This window comes from Oratosquilla oratoria, chromosome 8 (assembly GCF_046742065.1).
Source record: "Oratosquilla oratoria isolate Oo_2021 chromosome 8, ASM4674206v1, whole genome shotgun sequence".
In the NCBI taxonomy this organism is placed as follows: Eukaryota; Metazoa; Arthropoda; class Malacostraca; order Stomatopoda; family Squillidae; genus Oratosquilla; species Oratosquilla oratoria.
Genome location: NC_134784.1, coordinates 65,860,119 through 65,874,669, shown reverse-complemented (window position 1 = coordinate 65,874,669; position 14,551 = coordinate 65,860,119).

Here is a 14,551-nt window from a genome sequence, read left to right as displayed (position 1 = left end):
AATTACTGAATTCGCATCACTTCGCAATCGACAGTTGATATACCTAACAGATTTCTCATCACTTTTTCATGTTCATCAATTCATCATCGCCCTGACATAGGTTATGCAATTCAAAAAGTGAAAATGAATTTTATCAGACGGCTGAAAAAGAAATATCGCCTAATCAACAAAGCACTAAAACGGGTGAATGTAAGAATTCGCAGTAAACCACTTGGAAAATAAGACACTTAGATCCGAACGTTTTCGTCAAATCAGACATTTTCAAGGAATACAGAATGATAGAAGGAATGTTTAATCAAACTGGATTCAATTATGTTTCTATCTAGTAAAGAAGTACAAGAGACAATTTCTAACGTGTACAAATATTCCACTGGACAATTGACCCGATCTCGCACTATACCTGTGTTGATTGAACGTAAGTTTAGGTTTATACATGATGTTATTAAAGGAATGTTTAATCAAACTGGATTCAATTATGTTTCTATCTAGTAAAGAAGTACAAGAGACAATTTCTTTTGAATTTTTCCTATCAATGGAATGGTTGTGATCTCTAACGTGTACAAATATTCCACTGGACAATTGACCCGATCTCGCACTATACCTGTGTTGATTGATCCTGGTACCTAACTATTTTTCAGTTTGACCATTGATTGGAAAAATTCAAAGGAACTACAAGAGACAAAAATTTTTTTTTAAATTTTCCAATCAATGGAATGTTTGTGGTCTCTTAACGCGTACAAATATTCCACTGAACAATTAACCCGATCTCACACTATACCTGTGTTGATTGATCCTGGTACCTAACTCTTTTCCAGTTTGACCATTGATTGGAAAAATTCAAAAGAAATTGTCTGTTGTAGTTCTTTACTAGATAGAAATATAATTGAATCCAGTTTGATTAAACATTCCTTTAATAACATCATGAACGTAAGTTTAGGTTTATACAAACTTGATAATTTTATTGTTAAGAAAATTGTTGATCATGTAGCAACTCACGGTATGTCACCGCCTTGATACTCTCGGAAAATTTGTCATGTGTGACCTCACATATTTCTGTCTTGTCTACTACCTTTCTATATATATATTCTCACCTATCTGTATTCCTTGAATATGTCTGATTAGACGAAAACGTTCGGATCAAAGTGTCTTGTTTCCCAAGTGGTTTTCTGTGAATCGCCTAATAAATATGCCAGCTAAAAGGAAGATGAAAGTAAGGTGGCCATGTGGTGACTGTGGTAGGACGACCTGTGCTTCTGATGCCATATTTTGCGAAAGCTGCAGGGTGTGGTTTCACTGTAAAACAACGTGCCAGAATATATCGCCAGAAGATTTCGAATTCCTAAGGAATACAGAATTGGGGTACTGGTACCAAGGCTGTCTGTACACTGGAGACAAGTTTCACTACATTGTAGCACAGCAAAGATTGATGGATGCAGCCGAAGACAAAGACAAAATTCTAACAGCCGCAGAGAACAAGTGTTCCTGAGAACAGCCAAGAAAGAAATGGCCTACTACGACGGCACAGCGAAGTTTGATTACAGGATATTAAAGCCAGATCACAACTCTAGGAATATAATCGAACATCTTGGAGGAAAGTGCCAAAGACGGATGCCTGTACACGTGACTGGCGATGGAAGTTGTCTTTTCAATTCCATTTCCACAGCAATAACTGGCACAGAACAGATTGCGGATTAATTACGTTTCCGATGCAGTCTCGAAATGATATTGAATGCGGACATCTATCAAAAGAATCACGAGGGCGACGAGGAATGGCATGCGTTATGTCCATCATATGATGATGCAAAGATGGATTGTATTCGGAAGAAATATTCATCAGCTTGGACGATGGAGGCAGCAGCAACAGTAATCAAGAGGTCGATAATTTCCGTGTATCCAGCAATGAATGGACCAATGGATCCTGCAATCCGTACATTAAATGTTGAATTTAAGTCACGAAATATGCCAGGAATAAAACAATCTGCAATCAACATCATGTGGACATCTGTGGCCGCTACTGGATTAAAACGCGCAACATGGACACCGGATCATTTCGTGCCCCTTCTTGTTAACGAATCGACGATCGACTCACGATACGTAGTGGATTTCCCACCACTAAGGCCAACACCAAATCACCCCAGGTCATTCGCGGAAGAGGATACGAGAGAACCTGATGTATTCGAAGTGGGGAACAACCATTTAATAGGGCAAAAAGAGCAGGAAACACTCGACCTTGAGGATACTGAAGCAGTTGTGGATACATCGTGTAACGCAGAAAAAAAAAAAATATTGGAAAGGGTGGGAAAATACGATTCAGATGCTGTTGGATTTGTGGATTTGTGTACGGCTGATAATGGTACAGAGTCGGACGATGATATCGAAACAGATGGAGAATGTATAACAGGCGATGAACAAGAAACTCGCGCAACAATCGGGACTCCCATTACAAACTTCATCGATCAGGATAACCTGTTGTGGATATTGTGTTCTGAAACTGAGAAACCATTAGATTCAATTCCATCCGGTCGGAAGGAGAATGTTCGTATAGTGATAGACGATAAGGATAATTATGAACGAAGGAAAAAGGGGCAGCGTAGTGTTCTCACGGATAATTGTGGTGTGTGTGAAGCGTCGGGAATGTTGACAAAAACGACCTATTTCGTTTTCAACCATGGTCGACTGGATTTTACCCTTAAAAGGAAAGGTGTTTATGGAAAAATTCTTAAAAAGACATTTACACCATTTGTGCCACAGCCAAACGAGGATGATGTCGCCATAATGAAACGGTACTATACAACGCTAAAACGAGATTCAAATTACAAACGTAGGATTACTTGGTTTGAAAAACTCCCCTGCGGTATACCAAACGCAGACATCGGTGTAAAACGTGCATAAGCAGAATACGTCGGGAAATGGCCACATACAACGTCAACACACAGGAAATTCGAATCGAACGAGGAACGAATACACGAAAACACAAGAGAAAACAATGAAAAGGATAAAGGACTTAGTAAAACACGTGCCGCCACGTGAGGCATATACGCAAATGGTTTTGGAGGACGCTGACTGTGCGCCAAGAGATTTGAAGCAAGTTCAGAATTTAAAATACAACAGCAACAAAGAAAAGGGATCACACAAACAAAATGACGCTGACGATATCCTTAGTGTTCTCAATAGGATCGACGATCACGCGTTGATTCAAGAAGTTATCCGCACCAAAGGGAAGCCGCCTTCAATTGTTCTATACACTGACTCTCAAATTAGGGATATAAATAGCATGTGCGACAAAGAAATTAAATTCGCAAGTGCGCTCGGTGTGGACAGAACATTACAACAAAGGATTACAAAGGCGGAGCATGCCGACAGAAGACCTTTTGGTCCATATCTAGGTCGGATGCGAAAAAAATCGTAATAAAATAATAAATAAAAACTATAATAATGTAAACAACAAATAAATGCATACAGTCGAATAATAAACAAACAGGTAAATAGTAAATAATAATAAATTAACATATAACTAATAATAAATGAAAATCAGACTGACAAATGATAACAAAACAAAAACAAATAATATAAAATAAATTATAATCATTACAGTATCTTGCTTAGGTGTTTATGTAAATGATTCTTAAAGCTTCGAACTGAATTACATTGCACTACCTGTGCAGGAAGTTTATTCCATTCACTAACTACACGGTTGGCAAAGTTGTTTCTACCTACTTCCAAATTGATTCTATTTCTGGACAGTTTGAGACCATTGTTTCTTGTCCGATTCTCATTCAATGTGAAAATTTGGTCACTTTTGATGTCAATTCCCTTTAGAATTTTAAAGACCTGTATCAAGTCACCTCTGAGTCTACGCTTTTTTAGGGAAAACAGATTCATATGTTTTAGTCGAATTTCATATGATTTATTTTTTATATTTGGAATCAGTTTTGTGGCTCTCCGTTGTACTTTTTCCAGTCTGTCAATGTCTTTAATGAGATTCGGTGACCATGCGGAAACAGCATATTCCAAATGTGGATGAACTAACGATTTATATAGCTTGTTAATGAGTGATGGACTTTTGGAATCAAAAGATCATGCAATCAGTCCTAGAATCTTATTTGCTTTCTCAGAGGCTGAAATACACTGCTTAGATGATTTGAGGTCGTTACTGATAATTACACCGAGATCTTTTTCACTATCCACTTTTGTTAACGAATTTCCGAATAACTTGTAATCGTACTTACTGTTATTTTTACCTATGTGCATTACCTTGCATTTACTTGTGTTAAATTTCATTAGCCACTTTTCAGACCATTGCTGTAATTGATCTAAATCTTCTTGAATATCTAATTGGTTTGAGTGATCATTTGCCACTCCGCACAGTTTTGTATCATCAGCAAATTTGGAAACAGTAGATTTTAGTTCATGGTCTATATCATTTATATATACTATGAATAGAAGTGGCCCAAGAACGGAACCCTGAGGAACTCCACTTGTAACATTTTTCCATCTAGAAGTTTTTCCATATAAAACAACTCTCTGTTTTCGACCATTCAACCAATTACTAGTCCAACCTAATAGGCTACCACTTATTCCGTGTAAAGCTAATTTAGTAAGTAGTCTTTGGTGTGGGACGGTATCAAAAGCTTTTGCAAAGTCTAGATATATTAAATCTATATTGTTTCTTTTGTCATAATTCGAGATAACTGTGTTGTAGAATTCGAGTTAGTTAGTCACGCAAGAACGTTTCCATCTGAAACCATGCTGGCTATCATTTATCAAACGGTTACTTTCTAAATGATGTTCGATAGCATCTCTGATGATAGTTTCCATTATTTTTCCTACGATTGAAGTCAAACTTATAGGCCTAGTTATTTGGCTTCTTTTTGTCACCTTTTTTGAATATGGGAGTAACGTTAGCTAGCTTCCATTCTCTTGGGACATCTCCAGATATGATGGAATTCTTGAAAATAATTTCTAATGGAACAACAATCTCATTTTTCATTTCCTTTAAGATTTTTGGATGCCAACCGTCAGGCCCTGGTGTTTTATTAATTTGGGGCCATGTTACGTCACAACTATGGTGTACAAAAAGTTGAAACGAAAAACAACACAGGAACCACCAGTGTTTCTCGGACCTATGTTATTACATTGGGATGGGGAATACTTTACATATCAATTTTTTTTTTTTCGCATATTCAGGCCAAGCTGAGTTCCAGAATTGATCGGGCTTCATTAAGATTTTCCGAACTTGTAGTAGGGAGTGATGAGGAAAAGGCAATTGTCAAAGCGATGAAGGAATGCTTTCCAGGGGCAACTTTCATGTTATTCGCTCAACATCTGGAAGAGAAAACAAAAAGGAAACTCAATGCAACTGGGATAACAAAAGCAAAATGTGTAATTCAGGATATATTCAGAATAAGTGGACTATTGACACAACCCGATGATTTTGCATTTGAGCAACGAGCCTTAGAACTTAAAGCAAAATTAAATCAGATAGCTCCTTCCTTTATGGATTACTTTGAAAACAAACTCTTACCTGCTCTTCGGGACTATGTGCATAGACCAAAGGCTCAGAACGATTTCTTGCCGTTCAGTTGGACAAATAATAACTGCGAGTCTATGAACAATATACTGAAGCACTGTATTAATTGGAATCCTCGAAAACTACCCGAGTTAATTGATAAATTGCACGGGGTTGTTAAGCTTCAAGAACTTGATACCAAATGCGCTCTGTACCAGAAAGGAAATTACGAAGTAGCTGGATGGGTAGAAAAATTCCGTGCCAACGATATGGTGTGGAATTCAAAAACGGAGGATCATATGCATGCAATTTACGAAAAGTTTCAAATGTACAAACAGAAGAAAGCGCAGAGTACCCACATCGTTTCAACTAATGGACTTTTAAAAATTTCGAAAAACCCCACAACCGCTAAGAAGCCGGGTCAACGCAAACGAGTGAGAGGAGAGCGGGCAAGGAAAAGGATGAAATTAATGCATGATTAACAGGGAACCCTAGATATTTTTTTTCTCCAAATTGATAATCCTCATCGGCCATGTAATGCGACAGTACCAAAATGTGCTCTGTTTGTCCAGTCTAAGAGGCATGTGCTCGGACTTTATTTTGTTTTATTGTAACTGTCCATATAAACCTGTGTTGCGCATGTTGTGAATAAGTGTATGTACGCTTTTATATTTTATAATGCAATGTTCAATTTTTAAAATACTTATTGTACCTATCACTATTGTGAATAAATGACAAATTTGAACTACATGATTTTTATTTATTTTTTCCTTCTCCGTGCTTGCAGACCTTGCAGTAGTAAAATAAAAAAAACCTGCAATGAAAGGAAATCCCCGCCCAACTGCATGTGCCGACTGCAGCTCCATCTTGCAGTTCTCGTTTTACAGACACCTGCTCGTGCGGCCATGTTAGAAATGGCTCGATTTGTTGACGCATTTTCGGCAGTGCGAGTCTAAGGGAAATCGCTAAATTTCTGGTCTCCAAATACCACAGAATTAACAATATAGATGTAAATTCCCCACTAGATTACAATTTTGAGGAAAAAAGTGGAAAATATATTAGTTGTCGCAATAAAAAATGTTGTCTCAAGTTGTCAGTTGTTGTCTCAAATTAGTAGGTCCCCGCACACACACAATCACACACTTCAACGAATGGACGGCTTAGAAGACGTTCTGAAGAAAATTGAAGTTTTGTGGATCCCAACGCAAAGAGAAGCGCCTATTGTATTTACAGGGTGGGGGGGGAAATTGCTCGTGTAGTAGGAAAGTAGGGAAAGACAAAAAGGGGAGGGATTACTGAGGGAAATGGAAGGAAATGAGGAAGGAATAGACTTGGCCCAGGCAGACAGGCGAAAGGTAAACAAAAGGCCCCCCGACGACGATGAAATGTCTAATAAAAATGTAAAGATTAGAAGTATAGATAAGAGCAATACAGTAGAAAGTGATAAGAATATTTTCCAGGGATTTAAAGAGGGTGGGGGGGACACAACCCCCCCCCCCCCCCCGACTGACAAGACTAGAAGAGAAGGTCGATAAGATGATCGAGGACTTGGAGCGTAGGTTCGGTCATGTTAACAATATTATACGGAGAGTTGAAAAATTGGAAGAACTAGAGAAGGCGAACAAAAACCTAACTAAGGAAATTGAAGAATTAAAAAACAGTTAAAAGAAGTAAAAGATGAGAATAAAGTCTTAAAGGAGAATAATAAGGAGAACAAGGAGGGTTGGAAAAAAATTCAAGAAAATAGCAAAGTTGCATTCACTGACATAATCAGACAGCAAATGAATGAACAAACTGAAAACTCAGTTATCAAAGTGATGAGACAGAAGGAGAATATAGTAAGAGACTTACCAGACAAAAAGAAATGTATAATTATATTAGGAATGGAAGAGAAACATAACCCACATAGAACCACAAGAATCAAAGAGGAAAATGAAAAAGTAAGAAATTTACTAGAATTAGTTCAGGAAGATGAACCAGAAATAATGAAACAAATCGAAGAGAAATTCAGGCTGGGGAAATATAGCACAGACAAGACCAGACCAATTAAGATTAAATTCAGGTCACAAACTACGGCTGAGAATATCTTATCCAAAACAGGGAAACTAGCAACAAGTGAACAATATAAAAAGGTATGGATAAAAAGGGAAATGAATAAAGAGGAAAGAGAGGAAGAAAAACAGAAAAGACTTGAAGCAAAGGAAAAAAACGAGATAAGAACGGAGTCAGAAAAAGAAAGATTCTATTGAAGAGTAGTGAATATGAAATTAAAGAAAGTCGACATACAAGAGAAAAACAAAAGGGAAACAGAGAACACAATGGAAGTGGCAGAAAACTAAGAGTGTCTTACACAAATATAGATGGATTAATAACAGGATTGAATGAGCTGAATGATTATTTGAAAGAAAAAGAACCAGACATAATGGGAATTGTAGAAACAAAATTAAAAGGTCCACTACCACCCAACAGTGTAGGACATGATGCATATAATTATTGGATTAGAAACAGAGAGACAAAGCAAGGGGGTGGAGTTATGTTCCTGACTAAGAAGGATAAAAACGTGAGGTGTGTCACATATGGAAAGAATACAGTAGAGATGATAATGATGGAAGTAGAAGATAAGAAGAGCAGAAAGTTTGTGATAAATTATGTGCCCCCAAAAACAGCCTCATGGGAAGAGAGTGAACATAAAAGTATGTTAAGAGGACACAAAGATAACATTAAACAAGATAATGGAAGAGGGAGGAAAAATAGTTATGATGGGCGACTTTAATTGCAAAGAAATCTGCTGGGAAGAAACGACAGTAAAGGGTGGAGACAGCTCATGGGGAAACGCTCTACTTGAGATGGTTACTGACCATACAATGACACAATGGATACAGGAGAACACTAGGTATAGAAATGAAGAAGAGCCATCGAGACTAGACCTAGTAATTACATCTGAACCTAGAATAGTGGACAAAATTGAATATATAATACCAATAAGTAAAAGTGACCACATATTGATTGAAATGGAACTTAATGAAGAAAAATATATGAAAAGAAATGAACAATACAGAAAAGGAAGAATGATGTATGAAAAAACAAACTTTGATAAAATAAGAGAATTCTTTCAAAAGGAAAACTGGGAAGAAATATACAAAGAAGAAACAACAGTGGAAGAGAAATGGAATATTTTGACAAAAATTTACAAAAAAAGGAGTGGAAAAGTATGTCCCAAGACAAAAACAAGAAAAGGAATATGTAAAATGCTGGTACAACAAAAGTTGTAGGGAGTTAAAAGACAAAAGAGACAAAGCCTGGACCAGATGGAAAAAAGACATAAGACCTGAAAAATGGAAAATATATACCTGTTATAGAAATGAATATGTACAAATGTGCAGAGAGGAAAAGAGAAAATATGAAAAAGATATCATAGAAAAGTGTAAAGATCAACCAAAACTATTCTACAGATTTGTAAACAATAAACTGAAAAACAAACAAGACTTGGAGAAATTAAGACAAGAGGGAGTTGAATACACAGAGGAAATAGAAATGGCGGAAATTATGAACAAACATTTTAAATCAGTGTTTACAAGGGAGAACATACAACCTGAAGAGATCGAATGGAAAGAGAAAGTCCCCCCTATGGAAGAAATAGAAGTAACAAAGAATGAAATATTAACACACTTGAGTAATCTTGATGTCAGAAAATCACATGGACCAGATGATATAGCAAACTGGATTCTGAAAGAATGCAGGAATGAACTGGTAGACAAAATACATAGCATACTAAACAGTTCCTTGAAAGAAGGAAAAGTTCCAGAAGATTGGAAAAAAGCAAATATAGTACCTATATATAAAGGAGGAAATAAAGAAGAACCTACCAACTATAGACCAGTCTCCCTAACAAGTACAATAGCAAAAATTTGTGAAAGAATTATCAAAAGTTAATGGATAAAATATTTTGAAAAAACAAAGTGTTAAATCCAAGGCAATTTGGATTCAGACAAGGACGATCATGCGTCACCAATTTAATATGTTTCTATTCAAGGCTAATAGATATAATACAAGAAAGAGATGGATGGGCGGACTGTGCATTTTTAGACCTAAAGAAAGCTTTTGACAAAGTACCACATAAGAAGTTGCTTAAGAAATTAGAAACTGAAGGAGGAATACAGGGCAAACTACTAAATTGGATGGAGGACTTTTTGCAAGAAAGAAAAATGAGAGTAGTGATAAGAAACCAGCACTCAAAATGGGATGAAGTAATAAGCGGTGTTCCGCAGGGAACAGTTCTGGCCCCAATAATGTTTGCTATATATATTAATGATATGGATGAAGGAATAGAAAGCTATATGAGCTTCTTTGCAGGTGATGCAAAACTACTGAAAAGAGTGAAAACTGAAGAAGATTGTGAATCACTACAGAGAGATCTAAATAAAGTACAGGAATGGAGTAGGAAGTGGGAGATGGAGTTCAATACAAAAAAGTGTAGTATAATGGAATTTGGAAAAAGCAAAAACAGAATAACAGGAGCATATAAACTGGGAGAAGAAGGAATAAAAAAAAGTAGAAAATGAGAAGGACCTGGGAGTCATTGTTATGAATAATATGTCACCTGAGAAACATATAAATAAGATTTTTGGAGAAACTTATAATCTAATAAGAACAATCAAAGTTGCATTTACATACCTGGATGAAGAAATGGTGAAGAAAATTCTAATCACCCTGATAAGACCAAGATTGGAATATGCAGCAACGATATGGTCACCAAGTACAAAAAAATGTATAAAAAAACTTGAAAGAATACAAAGAGCAATTACAAAATTGGCACCAACACTCTCAAAACTATCATATGAAGAGAGACTAGAAAAACTTGAACTACAGACACTAGAGCAAAGAAGAGAGGAGATTTGATAGCTATTTACAGAATCATGAAAGGCATAGAAATTACTGACAGAGAGAATCTGATAAAATGGGATGACAGAAATACTAGAGGACACGGAAAGAAAATAAAAAGACAGCCATAGAAGAGATTTGAAAAAGAACAGCTTTCCTCACAGAGTAATAGACAGTTGGAACAAGTTAGATGAGAAAGTGGTGTGTGCAAAAACAATACATGAATTTAAAAATAGTTTAGATAAAATGAGATATGAAGACGGGATCCCACGAGCATAGCTCCCCTTCCCGTAAAATACAACTAGGTAAATACACACACTTCAACGAACGGACGGCTTAGAGGACGTTCTGAAGAAAAAGTGAAATTTTGTGGATCCCGAAGCGAAGGAAGTACCTATTGTATTCACAGGGTGGGGTGGGGGGGAATTGCTCGTGGTGTAGGGGATAGTGAGGAAAAAGGAGAAGGGGAGGGATTACTGAGGGAAATGGAAGGAAATGAGGAAGGAGAGGACTTGGCCCAGGCAGGCAGACGCCATGTAAACAAAAGAGATCCCGACCAATTTAGTGACGACGAAATGTCTAACAAAAATGTAAAGATTAGAAACATAGATAAGAACAATTCAATGGAAGGTGAGGATAACAATTTCCAAGGATTTAAAGAGGGGGAGGCGGATACCAACCTCCCCGACTAGCAAACCTGGAGAAAAGGCTTGAACAAATGACTGAACATTGGGAGGTTAGGTTCGGTGAAATGTCAAAAATTGCAGAAAAGTTAGAAAGATTAGAAGAACTAGAGGAGGCGAACAAAAACTTAACTGATGAAATAGAACTAATGACATTTAAGAGAAGTAAAAGAGGAGAATAAAGAATTAAAAAGGAACAATAAAGACAATAAAGAAACAATAGCAAAAGAGGCACAGGGGTGGAGAAAGATACAGGAAAATAGTAAAGTTGCATTTACTGATATAATCAGACAGCAAATGAAAGAACAAACTGAAGACTCAGTGATCAAAGTGATGAGACAGAAAGAGAATATTGTAAGAGACTTAGCAGACAAAAAGAAATGTATAATTATATTAGGAATGGAAGAGAAACATAACCCACATAGAACCTCAAGAATCAAAGAGGAAAATGAAAAAGTAAGCAGTTTACTACAATTAGTTCAGGAAGATGAACCAGAAATAATGAAACAAATCGAAGAGTTCAGACTCGGAAAGTATAGTACAGATAAGACCAGACCAATTAAGATTAAATTCAGGTCACAAACGATGGCAGAGAATATCTTATCCAAAACAGGGAAACTAGCAACAAGTGAATAATATAAAAAGGGAAATGAATAAATAAGAAAGAGAGGAAGAAAAAAAAGAAAAGACTTGAAGCTAAGGAAAAAAACGAGAACAGAACAGTCAGAAAAAGAAAGATTCTATTGGAGAGTAGTGAATATGAAACTAAGGAAATTCGACACACAAGAGAAAAACAAAAGGGAAACAGAGAACACAATGGAAGTGGCAGAAAACTAAGAGTGTCTTACACAAATATAGATGGATTAATAACAGGATTGAATGAGCTGAATGATTATTTGAAAGAAAAAGAACCAGACATAATGGGAATTGTAGAAACAAAATTAAAAGGTCCACTACCACCCAACAGTGTAGGACATGATGCATATAATTATTGGATTAGAAACAGAGAGACAAAGCAAGGGGGTGGAGTTATGTTCCTGACTAAGAAGGATATAAATGTGAGGTGTGTCACATATGGAAAGAATACAGTAGAGATGATTATGATGGAAGTGGAAGACAGAGATAAGAAGAGCAGAAAGTTTATGATAAATTATGTGCCTCCGTAAACAGCCTCGTGGGAAGAGAGTGAACATAAAAGTATGTTAGAGGACACAAAGATAACATTAACTAAGATAATGGAAGATGGAGGAAGAATAGTTATGATGGCGACTATAATTGCAAAGAAACCTGCTGGGAAGAGATGACAGTAAAGGGTAGAGACGTCTCATGGGGAAACGCTCTACTTGAGATGATTACTGACAATACAATGACACAATGGATACAGGAGAACACTAGGTATAGAAATGAGGAAAAACCATCAAGACTAGACCTAATAATTACATCTGAACCTAGAATAGTGGACAAAATTGAATATAAAACACCAATAAGTAAAAGTGACCACATATTGATTGAAATGGAACTAAATGAAGAAAAATACATGAAAAGAAATGAACAATATAGAAAAGGAAGAATGATGTATGAAAAAACAAGTTTTGATAAAATAAGAGAATTCTTTCAAAAGGAAAACTGGGAAGAAATATACAAAGAAGAAACAACAGTGGAAGAGAAATGGAATATTTTGACAAAAATTTACAAAAAAGGAGTGGAAAAGTATGTCCCAAGACAAAAACAAGAAAAAGAATATGTAAAATGCTGGTACAACAAAAGTTGTAGGGAGTTAAAAGACAAAAGAGACAAAGCCTGGACCAGATGGAAAAAAGACAGAAGGCCTGAAAAATGGAAAATATATACTTGTTATAGAAATGAATATGTACAAGCATGCAGAGAGGAAAAGAGAAAATATGAAAAAGATGTCATAGAAAAGTGTAAAGATCAACCAAAACTATTTTACAGATTTGTAAACAACAAATTGAAAAACAAACAAGACTTGGAGAAATTAAGACAAGGAGGAGTTGAATACACAGAGGAAATTGAAATGGCGGAAATTATGAACAAACATTTTAAATCAGTGTTTACAAGGGAGAACATACAACCTGAAGAGATCGAATGGAAAGAGAAAGTCCCTCCCATGAAAGAAATAGAAGTAACAAAGAACGAAATATTGAAACACTTGAGTAATCTTGATGTCAGAAAATCGCATGGACCAGATGAAATGGCAAACTGGATTTTGAAAGAATGCAGGAATGAACTGGCAGACAAAATACATAGCATAATAAACCGTTCCCTGAAAGAAGGAAAAGTTCCACAAGATTGGAAAAAAGCAAATATAGTACCTATATATAAAGGAGGAAATAAAGAAGACCCTAACAACTATAGACCAGTCTCCCTAACAAGTACAATAGCAAAAATTTGTGAAAGAATTGTCAAAAGTAGATGGGTAAAATATTTAGAAAAAAACGTGTTAAATCCAAGGCAATTTGGATTCAGACAAGGACGATCATGCGTCACCAATTTAATATGTTTCTATTCAAGGCTAATAGATATGATACAAGAAAGAGATGGATGGGCGGACTGTGCATTTCTAGACCTAAAAAAAGCTTTTGACAAAGTACCACATAAGAAGTTGCTTAAGAAATTAGAAACTCAAGGAGGAATACAGGGAAAACTACTAAATTGGATGGAAGACTTTTTGCAAGAAAGAAAAATGAGAGTAGTGATAAGAAACCAGCACTCAAAATGGGATGAAGTAATAAGCGGTGTTCCGCAGGGAACAGTTCTGGCCCCAATAATGTTTGCTATATATATTAATGATATGGATGAAAGAATTGAAAGCTATACGAGCTTCTTTGCAGATGATGCAAAACTACTGAAAAGAGTGAAAACTGAAGAAGATTGTGAATCACTACAGAGAGATATAAATAAAGTACAGGAATGGAGTAGGAAGTGGGAGATGAAGTTCAATACAAAAAAGTGTAGTATAATGGAATTTGGAAAAAGCAAAAACAGAATAACAGGAGCATATAAGCTGGGAGAAGAAGGAATAAAAAAAGTAGAAAATGAGAAGGAACTGGGAGTCATTGTTATGAATAATATGTCACCTGAGAAACATATAAATAAGATTTTTGGAGAAACTTATAATTTAATAAGAACAATCAAAGTTGCATTTACATACCTGGATGAAGAAATGGTGAAGAAAATCCTAATCACCCTGATAAGACCAAGATTGGAATATGCAGCAACGATATGGTCACCAAGTACAAAAAAATGTATAAAAAAACTTGAAAGAATACAAAGAGCAATTACAAAATTGGCACCAACACTCTCAAAACTATCATATGAAGAGAGACTAGAAAAACTTGAGCTACAGACACTAGAGCAAAGAAGAGAGGAGATTTGTTAGCTATTTACAGAATCATGAAATGCATAGAAATTACTGATAGAGACAATCTGATAAAATGGGATGATAGAAATACAAGAG